The 13,464-nt window shown below is 38.2% G+C and overlaps 1 long non-coding RNA gene across 1 annotated transcript; it reads left to right on the forward strand.

The window, feature by feature from the left end:
- The first annotated feature begins 662 nt into the window (after positions 1 to 662).
- On the forward strand, positions 663 to 9,895 carry LOC114914291 (uncharacterized). Its single transcript, XR_003801077.2, has 2 exons — positions 663 to 1,001; positions 9,451 to 9,895. It is a non-coding gene; the product is annotated as an uncharacterized lncRNA (long non-coding RNA).
- Positions 9,896 to 13,464: the final 3,569 nt, after the last annotated feature.

Here is a 13,464-nt window from a genome sequence, read left to right on the forward strand (position 1 = left end):
AGCAATGAGTATCTTTGCTATTAGAATATGAATAGTTCTGTTTTTAAGTTTTCTATTTCCATAAATGCATGGCCAACCTCCTGAAAAAAAAAAAAAAAAAAAAAACGTGATGTTCAACTGATGCATAATATATATATTTAATTAAAATTATTTAAGTAACTGATTAATAAAAACTTTTGTCCGAAATTATTTTTTGGGATTTAATTTAGAAGTACAGATGGCAAGATCCACCGACTATCTATAAAGTTTATAAATCGGAGCGATTATCATAAATAATGTATGTATATATTTGAGGCTTAAAAATAATTTTGCTCCATAGATATCCGGTGAGCCTGGCAAGATCTGCTGCATTATGATAGTTTGGGACTAAACAAGAGTATACATATTTATTTTTCTAAAGCCCTATAATTTTATCTGATCATTGACTGGGTTTGGGTCTAGAGAATGTCAAATTTGATGTAGGCCAACCAAAGTAAAATGAGTTTGGGTCCGAGGTCCAATCTTTGTGATTCAGGGACCTGTGGGTAGCTTATGATTATGGTACTTGAGGGGTAATTTACGCTTCAATTGGGGGTTTTAGTCGTATTTTTGAGTGAAGTCGGCATTTTTGTTGACCTTCGACATGCGAAGTCGGTGGTGCGCTGCCTGCTGCAGGTGCGGCTCGTAATTAAGGGCTCGCAAGTAATTCAATGTTCTACCAGCCCCTCGTAGGTATATTTTCCATTAAAACCTAAACTGTATCGAGGGATCCGTCCCTCCCATCGTCTTCCTCCTCCGCTTCTTCTCGCTCTTCTCCTTCTCGACTCCTTGGCGATCGCCCAAAACTTGAGCCACTGCCAGGCGGCCATATGCCCCCGAGGGAGGGGTCTCCGGCGAAGAAGTGGGCCCACCTGGTGGACGAGGTGCATAAGTGGGCCCCGCCGGCCTCCCACCTCGAGATTCGAACCATCTCCGTCTCCGATCTCAGGATGGGAGGCAGGGCGTCACCAATATTCGTGCAGGTATGCGGTTCTTGATGTATGATAGGTTCAATCAATCGGGCATGCCGTCATTATTCCTCAAGAAAGATAATTGGCTGATTGCTTGCCCTAGTTTAATATGATATGGTTTTTCTTGTTGCCGATTTCCACCATAAATTTTGATGGATGATTTGAATATTTATAATCTTTCTTGAGATTATATATCTGCTACTTTTGATTCACAATTTTATTCAGTATCATGTTTTTGTTCTTTCTTTAGGTATTTGATCTGGTTGGTGCCTTTAAGATGGATAAACAAGTGGTTTTCTAGATCGAAATTTCGGGGTTTCTTGGGAGAACTTTAATTTGTGGACGAACGAGAATTTGAAGCAAGAAGAGCGCGATTGACAATTTGGGTTTTCCCTAAGATTAAATTTGATGTGACTTTTTCTCCAACTTAAGAGGAGTCTGATGTATGTATGAGAATACAATGGCGATGGCTGGTTGTAGTGTCCATCTGATATGAGCTTGATACGACTCAGAATGTAGATCTCGGAGCAGTTAATTAAGGATGGTCGCCTCGATCTGCTATTAGACTGTAGAATTTGATGCCGAACCCCATTTTGGCCACCAAACAGAAGCTTGGAACTCGAATATATTATTGAAAATGATTGGAAGGACGATAATAGCAACATATCAAAAAATGAGTCACATACAGGAGTTATCACCTTCTTCGGTTAATAAACTGTAGACGTTGATGCCAAACCTCATGTATGGTCACCGAAATGGAAGTTAAGAACATAAATATGCTATTGAAAATGGATGGAAATACGAGATAATAGCAATATATCGAAAATAGCAATCATCTGATGTATGATGAGAGGATTTCTAGCTGAAGGCACTTCTCACACAAAGCAATGGACTAGCAAGTTGTTTAGAAGTTTACTCAGAGAGCCATGAGTGGGGCTTGTGGTTTAAGAAAGTAACAGCATCCAAAATCTTGCATTAATGTTTTTTTTTGCTTTTATAAAATACTTAAATTATTTTTATGAGTTTTGCTTCTATGTACCATGAACATAATCATCAAACCCTATACCGAGTACTTAGGGTTGCTTGAGAGTTTTTACTCTATATATTACGATTAAATGAATATTAGAAAGAAATGCTCTCTCAACAGTGTTCAGAAGGTGAATTAATTCATTTTGTTTGATTATTTAAATACTTCATTTTCTCTTATGCTCTTCACAAAATTAATTTAGCTATTCTTATTTTACAACGACTGCCTTATTACTTGTTGATGTAAAAGGTGCTTTTCATTTTTTTCTGATTTCCACTATTCAAATTTTATTTATACTGTTGTTAAATTTACTGCAGTTCATTTTTCAGTGTTTCAATACTTTATTTTTAACTCAATGGCTAATTGTTTTTCAGGGCATTTTTACTTTTAATTTCTCAATCTGTTATATTAGGTTTCAATGGTTCCTTGTTATATTTTTGCTTAGTTTTTTTTTAATCAAGATTTACTGTTCCTCAGATGATTAACTTTGTCATATTTTAAAAATTTATTCCAACTGGGATTTCTTTTACTAATTTCATATGTTTGTTCTACTAAGTTTTAAATGCTTTATATTATTATGTCAGACCTCTTATAGGATAATATCATGCTTGATTTCTTTCTTCCAAATTAGATAGGATTGGATTATGAGAACTTCTCATATTTCTTTGCCATTGATTTAAAAATTTTATCTTAATTGTGATTTCTTAATTTATGATCATTAATACTTTTATATTTAACAGGATTCTTAATTTTATGCCCTGATTAAAATTCTTTGTCCATATTGATAACTGTTCTTGGTTATTCTTACTTGCTTAAAATTATACATATATTTCTCTGTAACGTAGTTTGTCTTTTCATCAGAGTCCTAATTTTCTGGTTAGTTGGTTGCGGCCATTCAACTTATTTAAAATTTCTTTTGAGTGTCATAATTATTTATTTTAACTGCTGCAGGTGATTCATTTGTTTGTTTTAGATACTTTCTAATTCTTCATCTATTTTTTCTTTTTATAAGAATGTTCGCTGTCTTTCATACTTTTTCTCTTCTTTCTTTTATGTGTTTTGTTGGTATTTTGTGTTAAGCAAATGGGTTTCGGCACTTTGTTAATTTCTGTATTAGTCCTCTTATGCTGCCAAAACTAGGGTCTCATATCTGACATGGATTTTAGGAGCTGGACACAAGTATCCAGGTAATACAGGTTGTAGCTAAAATTTTTGATTTAGCCTATTAAAGGCGGAAAACTACAGCAGGCCATGGCATATCTCAGCCATGGGTCCAGAAGTGCCTTAAAACTTAGCTCCCCCTAAGACTATAAATTTAATATAGTCAGAGCCTCCGGACTCCAGAATTGACTCCCTTCAACTTAAAATAAACTAATTCAAGACTAGAATTTGGTCTCCAACATGTGAATGACCCCTTGTTCATCGAAAATCCTTGGACCTCATGAACCCTCCCTGGCTGAGAGGAATTCAACTTTGATAAATTGGCTCAAATTGTCTAAGAATTCATGTCAATGTTTTATAATACTGCAAGAGGTAGACAAGCAGCCAGGTTGGCAGCCTGATACAAAGGTACTAGCTTCCAGAGATCAAGTCAGCCCCAAATGATAAGTTCAAGAAGCTCATACGAAGAAACATGGAGAAAACTAGTAGTCCAAAAAATGAAATATATATCAGATAAAGTATACCTAGTCAGTGTATGTTCTAACTTGACAACATTAAAACTTATTCATAAATTGATCTCATTCTTTATACTTAAGCATGATGCAGAAGATCCATGCAGGTGGTGGCCCTAGCCAAGTTGCTGCTCAGGCATCTATCTTTTAAAAAATCGAGTAATGTGTTCTATATGAGGACCAATTGAGTGGTCAATCTATTTTCTATGGGGTTTATATTGCAAATGCACAGTCAGTGAAAAAGTCATGTCTCTTGCACAAGGAGCAATTAAATGTTTAAAAAAATTTTGATGGGGTCTATAATGCAAATGTGCACATTGATTCTTAAAAAATGGGTGATTTGTGAAGCCAACTTGAGGAAGGCTAAAAATGGGATTAATTAATTGTGTTTAAGCTATGCTTTCTACCATGGTTCTTGGTGATAGTAGGAAGTTTAGAATTAGATATTTTTTTAATCATCATTATTCTGTGCTAATCTATTTTATGTGCATTTGATTATGGGTGTCTCTTGTTGGTGTCAGTTGGTGTCTAGGTTCCAGATGAACTTAATGACTGCTGACTTTTTAATATGGGTTTGTACCCAAGTGTCATATTTATAACCATATCTGTGTACCAGGTGTAAGTATTCAAGTGTATGCCTACAGGACTGAATAACATTGATCCTAAGTCATGTTTTTCCTGAGTGTTGCTCCAAGTGCATGAGAAACTTTAGCGGATTGAGAAATGGTTTCTAGTTTTCCCCTTCTCCTTCCCTACAGAAGGAGGGCATTCATGCTTAAAATATAAGAGCTTGTAAAGTTTAGAGGAATCTCCACTGGGTCTGTCTTGATCAAATTTTCTATCTATAATTTACGCATGCTGTTCATGTTCTTTGTGAAGACTCTGATTATGTCTTTCTACTGTATTTGTTGCTTTGAATCTAGTGAACATGGCTTGCAGTATTAGGTGGTGGTTAATGTGGCTGCCTAGAAAATTGCATGAATCAGTTTTTACTTCATATCATAGAGACTTCCACTGGGGTTCATAAAGATCTACTGATTATAATAAGTTTTTCTCTCAGAAGAGAAGGTACCAGTTGTAGGGACAGGGACCTGCACTCAAAGTTTATCTATTCTAACCTCCTTTATTTGCTAGCTTTGTTCCAAATCCCTCACAGTGCCAGAGGAGGAAAAAATTTTGATCAGCCCTAGGATTGAGAAGAAGATTACTTGTCAATCAGAGGATGGCCTCAAAAGTCAACACCTATTTATTTTGGAAGGTATTGTGGTCCGATCAGCCAGGCTCATAAGATCGGATTGGCTCCCAGGATGTGCCCATAGCCTATGTCGGGGGTAAGGCAGCCCCACCCAGCATGTGAGGTATTGTCTGCTTTGGGCGTCCTCGTAGGGTCTCTGCACGGCTTTGTCCCTGTGGGTCGCTTTGCGGGCTAAAAAGCGCCTCACTAGGTCAGCATGGGGTGGGCCGTGGCCCAAACCGGCATGAGACCGTAGCGGGTATTGTCCCCTCTGGGAGCCCATCGGGACGTACCTCGTGCGGCGTGGGTCTCTCAGGGTTTTGTTCCTATTAGCTCAGTGGCTTGGCCATCGTGCTTTAGGGCGCCTCACTAGGTTAGCATGGGGTGGGTCGTGGCCTGGACCGGCATGAAATCGTAGCGGATATTGTCCCCTCTAGGAGCCCACCAGGATGTATCTTGTGCGGCGTGGGTCCCTCAACGTTTTGTTCCTATTAGCTCAATGGCTTGGTCATCGTGCCTTAGGATGCCTCACAAAGGGTTGGAGGATTTTGAAGCCTTGTAAGGCGAGGTGGCCTGACTGAACAGTCGATGTGGGACTAAAGTCCGCTCTCCCTCTGCAACAGTGGCCCTAGTGAGGCACCCTAAGGCATGATGGCCAAGCCACTGAGCTAATAGTGAGGGACAAAACTCTGAGGGACCCATGCCGCACGAGGTACGTCCCGGTGGGCTTCCAGAGGGGACAATACCCGCTGCGGTCTCATGCCGGTCCGGGCCATGGCCCACCCCATGCTGACCTAGTGAGGCACCTTTTGGCCCGCAAAGCGGTCCACGGGAACAAAGCCGTGCGGAGATCCTGCGGGAATATCTAAAGCGGACAATATCTCACATACTGAGTAGGGCCGCTTATGCCCGATACAGGCTATGGGTGCATCCCGGGAGCCGGTCTGATCTTATGAGCTTGACTGATCGGACCGCAACACTGGTGGCCCATGCAGGTTTCCTCCCAACAGGCTCGGTCCCCTAACTGAGGAGGCCACTGTTGCGGAGGGGGAGCGGACTCTTTAGTCTCACATCGACTGTTCAGTCAGGCCACCTCACCTTATAAAGCTTCGAAACTCTCCAGCCTCTTGTGAGGCATCTTTTGGCCCGCAAAGCGGCCAACGGGAATAAAGCCGTGCAGGGACCCTATGGGGACGCCCAAAGCGGACAATACCTCACATGCTAGGTGGGGCCGTCTTACGTCCGACACGGGCTACGAGCGCGTCCCGAGAGCCGGTCCGACCTTATGATCCTGGCTGATCGGACCGCAACAGAAAGTTTACTTTGCAGAGTTACGGGTATTGAAAAGTGCCTTTGTTTTGAGTGGCAGTCTAGGTCTGAAGTGGACAAGGGTCATTTCTAGAGGAATATAGTTGTCTTGAAGTTTGGAAAAATGTTAGGAATTGGAGAAACAAATATGAAAAATTGTATTTTCATACCTTGTAAAGAAAGGTATCTACAAATTGGAGGAAATTTAAGGAGACTTCACTGACATACCAAAGGCTGGCTAAGCACTTTTGTTGAATCATTGCCTATGTTTTTGGAGGCCTTGTTAGAGAGACTAAATGAGTGCTTCGTTGGAATTCAAACTTTGCAAAGGATTGCAACAAAGTTGGAGGGTCAACATATTTTGCTTTCAAAGATTCTTGAAAATGTTTAAATATTTATTTTAATAAGAACAAGCATGCAAGGTTCCCAGATCATTCTAGCACCCACCAAATTGTTTCTCTAAATTTTTATAGTCAAGGATAACTCTTATCCTAGTGCATGTGTTTAGAGTTAACAGGCTTCACCTGCATGGAAATGTGTTTGTTGGACAGTAGTCTTGGAGAGAGTTGTAACTTGCAAGTACGACAACAATGCAACTCCTGATCCTTCAACCCACCTTGACATCTATCTTATGTGTGACAGATGATGTATCCACCAGTCGCCTTCATGGCTAGGTAGCATGTCTTAGTCGCATCTCCTGGTTAGGTGGATGTTCCTTGATATTCCTGAATATTTAGTAGATATTTTTGGAGTGGGTGAAGAAGAGTTAATTTTGGGAGGATGGAAAGGGAACTTTGGAGCTCGACATGTGTGATGTTTTTGGGTGGAATTTGGAAAGAGAGAGAATGTAGTTTTTCTGGGGGCAAATTTATTTTAGTCAACTTCCCTTAGAGAGAGAATGATTTGTAGCTTATTATTACCTCGGGGAACTATGGGGCATGCTACTTCTGGTATTACTGGCTAACCTAAGATGGAAGCCTCTCTTTGCAGGAACCCTCAACATCAACCTTGATGGAAACCCTTGATGGAAACCCTTTTGAAAAATCTGGCATCTTTTTGTGGCTATTTTGTGATGTAGCATTTAAGCTATTTTGTATGTTAGTTCAGGCCAATTTGTGCAAAGACTTCAATTGAAGCAAGGAGCAACTTCTTATAGAGAAATTGGAGAATCAAACAATTATTACACTAATATTGGAAGGTGATTCAAGCAACTTCATATTGAATCACCTTCCAATATTGGACGCTGGAGATCTCCTTGGAAGATTGTGTCCATCTTTTTTTAATATTTTTATATTATAAAGAAGGGACATAGCTCCTTCGGGCACTTCATGACAGTTTATTTTCTTTATTGATCCTTCAGGATTCACCTGTCATTTCTCCCTACCAATGTAAAAGGGGAAAGTTGAGGCAGAGATTTTTTAACGACACCTATTTGCACTCCAGAAAGCATTTTTGCCCAGACCTGCCACACTATGCTGTGCATGGCTGTTTGTTCTCTTCCTTGTAATAGACTTCCTTCTCGGGAAGCAGCTGATCTGATTTTAGATTCATGATGCTATTTTACATCTGTTTGGCACTCATCCGTTTCTTTTCTTTCTGTCTTTTGCACACTCTCTTGTACTCAAGATTCTTCAGTTAAGACTTAAGAATAATAATATGTTCTTTATCCTAATTCCGGATTCTTTTCTTTTTTGTTTCTGGTGGGGTACTCATATTCTTCATGTCAATGGCAGTTGTAGAAATGTGAAACCCAACTGGAATGATTGGCCGAGGCCTGGTTTCCTTGTTTCTAAGAATCTCCCATACCTGTCATTAAAATACTGATACGTGAACATTGAGTAGCGCTAGCCAGGTCTCAGAGACCTATTGTATGAATTTATGTTAAAAGCACAAAAAGACCTTTCAGTAAAGTTTTTAGATGGCCCAAACTATATGTGGGCTGTCATCTCAGACCTGGTTAGCCTTTTCCTTGCAACAGCTAACACGTGGGCTCTTCCTGCACATTCAGCACACATAGTAGTTAATTTCCATCAGTGATATCATTTGCAAGATTTTGAAAACCAGCAACATCTGTATGGATCGTATGTTTTTTTTTTTTTTTTTTTTTTTTTTTTTTAATTAATCTTTTGATTAAAATGGATCATGTGTTCTCCAAAATTTGCAATATCTTAATGATGTCTTTCCATATGTTTAATTGACATGGTGATGATTTACACTGAATTTGTTATCGCTCATCTTAATGAGTTTTTTATATTTTTGGTTTATTGTATGGTGAGTTTGTGTCAATAACATCAGTTGGAGCTTTAGTAAGATGTATAACATCATGTGTTTTAGTAGATGTATAACATATAGTAGCTGTAGTAAGATGCATAACATATAATAAGAAAATTTTGGAGGGTTGGTTCTTAGATGCATGAACTCAGTGGTTGTTGAATTAGGTAGGTTTTTTTACCATCTATTCTTCAGACCTCTTCCGGCCAAGTTTTTCCTTGATCAGTAACTGAGCAACGATAAATGCAACTTGACACCAGAGTGAAAGTGGATCACTTTTCAAATTTTGATGGATCATATTCTTGTCTATGATAATAGATTCAACTGCATAGATTACATGCATATCAATTATATTTGGTTTTCTACAAAATGAAGTTCTTCAAACTTCATGTTTTCTACTTCTCGGATTCATTTCACTATCAACAAGGAAAGATTCCAAAAACTTTAAATTGTTCATTGTAGCCTCAGAAAAAAACTTTGGCTGCTGACTAGCAAAGAGATGAGGTTCCTAGACAAACCTCTTGCCGTCCTTGTCCTATGTGCTTTCAATCTTCTATTGATAAGATGAAGAATATTTGACAAGATAGGTGCAAGAATGCCAACAGATAAGATGAATGCTGATATGTGTTGCCAAGGTGGTTTCTAAGCAAACCGGATGTTGACACGTTGGTCTGGATGTGTTTGGGTGAGGAATATGCAGTCACAATTTTCTCAGAGATATGTCCATGTTCTTGAATTAAAATGAGCTTATCACTGATACTATTCTAATTTATTCCCAAGATAATTATGTCATACACAAGTTATATAATGATTGTCTAATCTTACTAGTTATTTATGGTTTATTCAAGAATCACTTGGTTTTTTTTTTGATGATTGCTCAGGATTTTTTTTTGATCTTTTTTTTTTTCCTTTAACTGAAATATTCCCAAATGCTGGTCATTGTGGAAGGGGACCATGGTTCAGTACGATGTGCATAAATGCCTGTGAGCTGTAAAAGGGAGGACTCTTGGTGCGCTGCCTGCACTAAACTAAAGTCAGGAATAACTGTGATTTTCTTTTTTGGGTACATGATGGTGCTACAGGCTTGTGAGGGAAAGCAGTAAAAGTTGCTACCAATGATATCCATCTATGCTGTTCTGTGCCTTCTCACAGCACCGGCTTTCGAAGGGACAGGGAAGGGGAGATGAAAAGTGAGTGACATGGGCGGATAAGAAGTCGAGATGGAGATTTCCAAGTTTCCAGATTCCACGGAGGATCACTGCAGTCCGTTCCTCCCCCACTTTTATTTTGGCAAGGATTTTGTATCGTATTCATAATTTATATATGTATAAAAATATGTTCAAAAAGTTTAAATATTTTATGGAGCTGATTATGGAATTGATTTTTGCCTTTCCGGGAGTCCGCTTATACCGCAAAAGTATATCATCCTCCTAGTTTTATTACTCAACCTTTTTGGCATTATCAATATTATCAATATTTGAAGAGATAGATCTATTAGTTTTAGATCTACCCTTCTTCATTTTCCATCTTCATCTCTTTTACTGAAGAACAAATTTATGATGCCTTCTCTTTTTTATTCTGAGTTTCTGTTTGATGTTGTACTCGTCTCATGCCCTTAAGGCCTAGGATTTGCGATCAGTCCCAACTAGGAAACCTCCTGGCATCCTAGTCTAACTAGAATATTAGAGAGAGGGTGATGTGTCCAATCTTGTTTTCCTCCTCTAGTGCATCAAACTTCCTAGAGGAGGTGGGTTTCTTAGAACTCCCTAGGAGGTGATGCGTGCAACCTAGTTTTCCTCCTTTTGTGCATCAAACTTCCTAGAGGAGGTGGATTTCTTAGAACTCCCTAGGGGATGGCAACTATTGTTGCAAGTTGGTCCCCCATCATTTTAGTTTTCTCGATCATAATTAAGAACATAAATATTGCCAAGCTCTTAGTCATAAAATGTCATGATCTACCAAGAGCTAAGATCATCTTAGAGAGATTTTGGTGAAGCTTTTTCTTTCCTATTCAGTGAGCTGGGCGTTCGTGCTTGGACCAAGATAGGCACATCAAAGGGCATATGCACATCAAATTGTCACCACATTAGTTTACCCATCCACCATTGTCCTTATGTAAGGGACACAACAATAGATGATAGAGGAGTGATTGTAGGGGCTACTTCTAAATTATGAAAGTTCTAGAATATAACCAATAAGCAATAACGACAATGGTAGCCATACTACATTGGTTAAACACATGACATCCCCTTCTTTTGACACCAATTGAATATAATACATACCTACTGGTGTCAATAGGTTATGTTTTCTGGCCATCAATAATTAACATGGTGGGGTATCAAATAACGTCAATTTAGACCCTATATCCCAAGTAATTAATGTTGGTTTGGCATATATCGTGTGAAGTTTGATGATTCATCTCTCATAATGCTTAGCACGCAGGAACACATCAAACAGAGATGTAGAACATGCTGCAGTCTTTTTTCTTTTTCATTTTTGTTCGGTCTTCACAATTCATTGGCTTGTGGAAGTCTTTTCGAAGGGTAGGCTGGGCCACCTGATATCCGTGCATTTTTTTCCTCCTTCCTCTACTTTTATTTTCTCTTCTCTCTTCACCTTACTTTGGTTATAACCATCATGAACTCTTCGAAATTTCCCACCGTTCCCCACGGTCCAAAATCCATGCACCATTGGAGTCTATGATGGTGCATGGTACTATGAGTCTTTTGATTCAGATTATTTTCAGAAAGAAAATATCCTCCAAAGAGAAAAAAAATTCAAGAGAGAAAAAAAAATAAAATAAAACCACAAAAAATTAAAAAATGGTGCAAATCTTATCTCTCCTGGTTCTTACCATTTGCTCCTTTTGTTTTCCTTTTTTTTTTTTAATAAAATGGATGGTGCTTCTTATCTTTTGTTCCTCTTTTTTCTGTGCTTTTCTTCTCTTTATAAAATAGATGGTGATTTTGCTTCATTCTTTTAAATTTTATTTAATAAGATAAAATAAAAAAAAAAGAAAAAAAGATAAGATGATTTAGTTGTGTTAAGATAACAATCCATAGCCTTACTTGATATGTGATGATTCCAATCCTATCTATCCTCTTTTTTCTTTTTTTTCTTTTTTGGGTAAGGTATCCATCCCCCTTCGAGGTCTTAATTACAAGAATACACCATATCACACAAGAATATTTTAGGGGACCAAGAACGTATGAGTTATGGATAGATCACATGATTATACCGATCCCATTTGCGCAGCCACTACTCGACCTCAGGGATCGAAGCTCAGACAATCACAACGCATCAATGCGTTAAGAATTAGTCCCATACCGCATGCACGCCGCGTCGATGCTACATGTATCCTACAGGGACCCCACCTTCCGGTGTGATTGCCGCATCCCTGGTTGGTTCGCAAGCCGTGGTTATGGGGCCCACACCGCGTTATCTTTCTTCTAAACCAAAAAAACCCATGGGAACCAGAACCGTGCACGTGCACCAACCATTTCAGGTCATGATCATACAGCAGTTCTTGCCCCTCCTAGCAAGGATCATGATTGCCGCTAAAATTTTTATAACTTAAAATATTAAAAAAAATGATAACTTTTAATCTATATTTGAACTTACAGAGGTTGTTAAAGTCCTCTGTGGCAATCGATTTCATCTAACAAGTACGCTAGAAATGGTCCAAGCTTTATGAAATTTCAAATAAGATTTCTCTTCTTCATCTAAATTTTATGTAACATTAAATGATTACAACTGGATTTTCAGATTACTACATCAACCAATATATGCCACAACACCGCTCAAAAGGATAGCAGCAATCATATATAAATCATTATTTTTACCAAAAAAAATCATATATAAATCATTATAGAACGTTAGAACAAAAAGGGGCATACTATCACAGGTTTTTATTTTCCGATAAAAAATATTTCTGATGGCAAATTGGGCAGCATCGTTGAAAATTTATTGTTAATCAATGTATAATCTCAAGCTGCCGTCATTTTTTGTTAAAGACATAACAAAACAAATGATAATGGCTATTATGTTGGGTAGAAAATGCACTTACTCATAAAAAAGACCATGCACTCATAATATTTGCAACAATGTCGGTTAATATATCTTAAGTGTAATAAAGAATCAAAAAAAAATCCCGGGTTAGCATAGCACCTAACAAAACATTTTGAAGGCCTCATATAAGTCTTATTTTTCATTATTGTCTATAATTACTTTTTCTCATAACAATTAATAATTTGTGATAAAATTATTATTATATTTTCAAATAACTCCATGGAAATGGGAGCCATTATATCTGCTAGAACAGTAAATGAGGGCACTCGTTCTCTGAGCATGACCAATGGGTATGGGCGGATATGTCGTCCATCAGTTAGGTCAAGATTGATTTTGATGGGAACCATATTAGCTCTTCACTGAATTTGCCACCTTTTGGGTTTCTCTGGAATTACACTATGGGGAGTGGTCCTCGGTCTCGCGGTCCAATCGATGGCTTATCCACGAGATAAAGTGAAGAGGACACAACGCACATTTGCTGGAGATCACTCTGCACTCCAACTGCTACATCTTATATTCCTTTCTCTGCCTCCAAGTCTCAACCTTTTCTATGGTTTTTTTCCTCCCTTAAGCATTCCTTTAAGCAAGTTGAAAACACCACTTATTCCAACGTTTGCCATGCATTCTACGTCAACATGTCCAAGCTGCAGTACTTTAAAAAAAGGGACGTGGATAAGGGGTGTTAAAGTTTTACCTCTAGTTGTATATAGAATAGATTGAAAAAAAAGATTGATAGGAGATGAAGAATGGTCGGAGAAAACAAAGGGTGGAAAAGCAAAGATAGATAAAGAGAAGATGGATGATTCTTTCATTCATCTACTCATATATTTAGCAAAACATAGAATGATGAATCAGAATAACTTTAGGAGGAATAAAAAAAAAATTGATGATATT

Source organism: Elaeis guineensis, chromosome 2 (assembly GCF_000442705.2).
Source record: "Elaeis guineensis isolate ETL-2024a chromosome 2, EG11, whole genome shotgun sequence".
Lineage (NCBI taxonomy): Eukaryota > Viridiplantae > Streptophyta > Magnoliopsida > Arecales > Arecaceae > Elaeis > Elaeis guineensis.